Genomic DNA, 5,360 nt, shown 5'->3' with positions numbered 1-5,360 from the left:
CTATCCCATCGGCTCTATAGCTCAGTTGGTTAGAGCGTCTGCCTAGTAAGCAGAAGGTCGAGGGTTCGACTCCCCTGGAGCCTTCTTTTCACATCGGCTACCACTTGTGTTCATCCCTTCCTTTTGCAAAGTTCAATTTCCTTTTCACATTTAACATTGCTGTCATTGTTTCCAGCAAAATGACACTGGTGTCAGAGCGTGTGTAGGAATAGTTATTTGAATCGCATGTCACAGGCCTCCCGAACAGACATAAACGATTACATTTTCATGCTCGTTTTAAAGCCAGGTGAAACATAAATGGAGTATAGACTATTGTAGATCCCTCGTCTATCCCATCGGCTCTATAGCTCAGTTGGTTAGAGCGTCTGCCTAGTAAGCAGAAGGTCGAGGGTTCGACTCCCTCTGGAGCCTTCTTTTTCACATCGGCTACCACTTGTGTTCATCCCTTCCTTTTGCAAAGTTCAATTTCCTTTTCACATTTAACATTGCTGTCATTGTTTCCAGCAAAATGACACTGGTGTCAGAGCGTGTTAATAGGAATAGTATTATTTGAATCGCATGTCACAGGCCTCCCAAACAGACATAAACGATTACATTTTTCATGCTCGTTTTACTCCAGGTGAAACATAAATGGAGTTTAGACTATTGTAGATTCGTCTATCCCATCGGCTCTATAGCTCAGTTGGTTAGAGCGTCTGCCTAGTAAAGCAGAAGGTCGAGGGTTCGACTCCCCTGGAGCCTTCTTTTCACATCGGCTACCACTTGTGTTCATCCCTTCCTTTTGCAAAGTTCAATTTCCTTTTCACATTTAACATTTGCTGTCATTGTTTCCAGCAAAATGACACTGGTGTCAGAGCGTGTGTAGGAATAGGTATTATTTGAATCGCATGTCACAGGCCTCCAAAACAGACATAAACGATTACATTTTCATGCTCGTTTTAAAGCCAGGTGAAACATAAATGGAGTATAAACTATTGTAGATTCGTCTATCCCATCGGCTCTATAGCTCAGTTGGTTAGAGCGTCTGCCTAGTAAGCAGAAGGTCGAGGGTTCGACTCCCCTGGAGCCTTCTTTTTTCACATCGGCTACCACTTGTGTGTTCATCACTTCCTTTTGCAAAGTTCAATTTCCTTTTCATTTAACATTGCTGTCATTGTTTCCAGCAAAATGACACTGGTGTCAGAGCGTGTGTAGGAATGGGTATTATTTGAATCGCATGTCACAGGCCTCCCAAAGAGACATAAACGATTACATTTTTTCATGCTTTTAACTCCAGGTGAAACATAAATGGAGTTTTAGACTATTGTAGATTCGTCTATCCCATCGGCTCTATAGCTCAGTTGGTTAGAGCGTCTGCCTAGTAAGCAGAAGGTCGAGGGTTCGACTCCCCTGGAGCCTTCTTTTTCACATCGGCTACCACTTGTGTTCATCCCTTCCTTTTTGCAAAGTTCAATTTCCTTTTCACATTTAACATTGCTGTCATTGTTTCCAGCAAAATGACACTGGTGTCAGAGCGTGTGTAGGAATAGTTATTTGAATCGCATGTCACAGGCCTCCCGAACAGACATAAACGATTACATTTTCATGCTCGTTTTAAAGCCAGGTGAAACATAAATGGAGTATAGACTATTGTAGATTCGTCTATCCCATCGGCTCTATAGCTCAGTTGGTTAGAGCGTCTGCCTAGTAAGCAGAAGGTCGAGGGTTCGACTCCCCTGGAGCCTTCTTTTCACATCGGCTACCACTTGTGTTCATCACTTCCTTTTGCAAAGTTCAATTTCCTTTTCACATTTAACATTGCTGTCATTGTTTCCAGCAAAATGACACTGGTGTCAGAGCGTGTGTAGGAATAGGTATTATTTGAATCGCATGTCACAGGCCTCCCGAACAGACATAAACGATTACATTTTTCATGCTCGTTTTAAAGCCAGGTGAAACATAAATGGAGTATAGACTATTGTAGATTCGTCCCATCCCATCGGCTCTATAGCTCAGTTGGTTAGAGCGTCTGCCTAGTAAGCAGAAGGTCGAGGGTTCGACTCCCTCTGGAGCCTTCTTTTTCACATCGGCTACCACTTGTGTTCATTCCTTCCTTTTGCAAAGTTCAATTTCCTTTTCACATTGAACATTTGCGCTGTCATTGTTTCCAGCAAAATGACACTGGTGTCAGAGCGTGTGTAGGAATGGGTATTATTTGAATCGCATGTCAGCAGGCCTCCCAAAGAGACATAAACGACTTTTTTAACTCAGGTGAATCATAAAGGGAGTTTACACTCATTGTAGCTTCGTCCTATCCCATCGGCTCTATAGCTCAGTTGGTTAGAGCGTCTGCCCTCTTAGTAAGCAGAAGGTCGAGGGTTCGACTCCCCTGGAGCCTTCTTTTCACATCGGCTACCACTTGTGTTCATCCCTTCCTTTTGCAAAGTTCAATTTCCTTTTCACATTTAACATTGCTGTCATTGTTTCCAGCAAAATGACACTGGTGTCAGAAGGCGTGTGTAGGAATAGTTATTTGAATCGCATGTCACAGGCCTCCCGAACAGACATAAACGATTACATTTTCATGCTCGTTTTAAAAGCCAGGTGAAAACATAAATGGAGTATAGACTATTGTAGATTCGTCTATCCCATCGGCTCTATAGCTCAGTTGGTTAGGAGCGTCTGCCTAGTAAGCAGAAGGTCGAGGGTTCGACTCCCTCTGGAGCCTTCTTTTTCACATCGGCTACCACTTGTGTTCATTCCTTCCTTTTGCAAAGTTCAATTTCCTTTTCACATTTAACATTTGCTGTCATTGTTTCCAGCAAAATGACACTGGTGTCAGAGCGTGTGTAGGAATGGGTATTATTTGAATCGCATGTCACAGGCCTCCAAACAGACATAAACGGTTTCTTTTTAACTCAGGTGAATCATAAAGGGAGTTTTACACTATTGTAGCTTCGTCCCATCCCATCGGCTCTATAGCTCAGTTGGTTAGAGCGTCTGCCTAGTAAGCAGAAGGTCGAGGGTTCGACTCTCCCTGGAGCCTTCTCTTTTCACATCGGCTACCACTTGTGTTCATCACTTCCTTTTGCAAAGTTCAATTTCCTTTTCACATTTAACATTGCTGTCATTGTTTCCAGCAAAATGACACTGGTGTCAGAGCGTGTGTAGGAATGGGTATATTTGAATCGCATGTCACAGGCCTCCCGAACAGACATAAACGATTACTTTTTCATGCTCGTTTTAAAGCCAGGTGAAACATAAATGGAGTATAGACTATTGTAGATTCGTCTATCCCATCGGCTCTCTATAGCTCAGTTGGTTAGAGCGTCTGCCTAGTAAGCAGAAGGTCGAGGGTTCGACTCCCTCTGAGCCTTCTTTTTCACACATCGGCTACCATCTTGTGTGTTCATTCCTTCCTTTTGCAAAGTTCAATTTCCTTTTCACATTTAAACATTTGCTGTCATTGTTTCAGCAAAATGACACTGGTGTCAGGAGCGTGTGTAGGAATGGGTATTATTTGAATCGCATGTCACAGGCCTCCAAAGAGACATAAACGATTACATTCTCATTTTAACTCAGGTGAAACATAAAGGAGTTTAGACTATTGTAGATTCGTCTATCCCATCGGCTCTATAGCTCAGTTGGTTAGAGCGTCTGCCTAGTAAGCAGAAGGTCGAGGGTTCGACTCCCCTAGACCCTTCTTTTTTCACATCGGCTGACCACTTGTGTTCATCCCTTCCTTTTTTGCAAAGTTCAATTTCCTTTTCACATTTAACATTGCTGTCATTGTTTCCAGCAAAATGACACTGGTGTCAGAGCGTGTGTAGGAATAGTTATTTGAATCGCATGTCACAGGCCTCCAAACAGACATAAACGATTACATTTTCATGCTCGTTTTAAAGCCAGGTGAAACATAAATGGAGTTAGACGCTAGTAGACTATTGTAGATTAGTTAGAGCGTCTGCCTATCAAGAAGGTCATCGGCTCTATAGCTCAGTTGGTTAGAGCGTCATCGCCAGCTTAGTAAGCAGAAGGTCGAGGGTTCGACTCACCCTCTGGAGCCTTCTTTTTCACATCGGCTACCACTTGTGTTCATTCCTTCCTTTGCAAAGTTCAATTTCCTTTTCACATTTTAACATTTGCTGTCATTGTTTCCAGCAAAATGACACTGGTGCGTCAGAGCGATGTGTAGGAATGGGTATTATTTGAATCGCATGTCACAGGCCTCCAAAACAGACATAAACGGTTCTTTTTAACTCAGGTGAAACATAAAGGGAGTTTAGTCTATTGTAGCTTCGTCCTATCCCATCGGCTCTATAGCTCAGTTGGTTAGAGCGTCTGCCTAGTAAGCAGAAGGTCGAGGGTTCGACTCCCCTGGAGCCTTCTTTTTTTCACATCGGCTACCACTTGTGTTCATCACTTCCTTTTGCAAAGTTCAATTTCCTTTTCACATTTAACATTGCTGTCATTGTTTCCAGCAAAATGACACTGGTGTCAGAGCGTGTGTAGGAATAGTTATTTGAATCGCATGTCACAGGCCTCCCCGAACAGACATAAACGATTACATTTTCATGCTCGTTTTAAAGCCAGGTGAAACATAAATGGAGTATAGACTATTGTAGATTCGTCTATCCCATCGGCTCTATAGCTCAGTTGGTTAGAGCGTCTGCCTAGTAAGCAGAAGGTCGAGGGTTCGACTCCCCTGGAGCCTTCTTTTTCACATCGGCTACCACTTGTGTTCATCCCTTCCTTTTGCAAAGTTCAATTTCCTTTTCACATTTAACATTGCTGTCATTGTTTCCAGCAAAATGACACTGGTGTCAGAGCGTGTGTAGGAATAGTTATTTGAATCGCATGTCACAGGCCTCCCGAACAGACATAAACGATTACATTTTCATGCTCGTTTTAAAGCCAGGTGAAACATAAATGGAGTATAGTCTATTGTAGATTCGTCTATCCCATCGGCTCTATAGCTCAGTTGGTTAGAGCGTCTGCCTAGTAAGCAGAAGGTCGAGGGTTCGACTCCCCCTGGAGCCTTCTTTTTCACATCGGCTACCACTTGTGTTCATCACTTCCTTTTGCAAAGTTCAATTTTCTTTTCACATTTAACATTGCTGTCATTGTTTCCAGCAAAATGACACTGGTGTCAGAGCGTGTGTAGGAATAGTTATTTTATTTGAATCGCATGTCACAGGCCTCCTGAACAGACATAAACGATTACATTTTCATGCTCGTTTTAAAGCCAGGTGAAACATAAATGGAGTATAGACTATTGTAGATTCGTCTATCCCATCGGCTCTATAGCTCAGTTGGTTAGAGCGTCTTCGCCTAGTAAGCAGAAGGTCGAGGGTTCGACTCTCCCCTGGAGCCTTCTTTTT

The 5,360-nt window shown here is 43.0% G+C and overlaps 2 non-coding genes across 2 annotated transcripts; both read left to right on the top strand.

Moving 5' to 3' along the window:
- The first annotated feature begins 337 nt into the window (after nt 1-337).
- Trnat-agu lies at nt 338-411 on the top strand. The gene has a single exon. It is a non-coding gene; the product is annotated as a tRNA-Thr (tRNA).
- Nucleotides 412-1,980: 1,569 nt separating this feature from the next.
- On the top strand, nt 1,981-2,054 carry Trnat-agu. Its single transcript has one exon. It is a non-coding gene; the product is annotated as a tRNA-Thr (tRNA).
- Nucleotides 2,055-5,360: the final 3,306 nt, after the last annotated feature.

Source organism: Haliotis rubra, unplaced genomic scaffold (genome assembly GCF_003918875.1).
Source record: "Haliotis rubra isolate DU_JTF1 unplaced genomic scaffold, ASM391887v1 Scf137, whole genome shotgun sequence".
NCBI classification, from domain to species: domain Eukaryota; kingdom Metazoa; phylum Mollusca; class Gastropoda; order Lepetellida; family Haliotidae; genus Haliotis; species Haliotis rubra.
The sequence above is the reverse complement of the archived record's forward strand: the minus strand, read 5'-3'. Positions and strand labels throughout refer to the sequence as shown.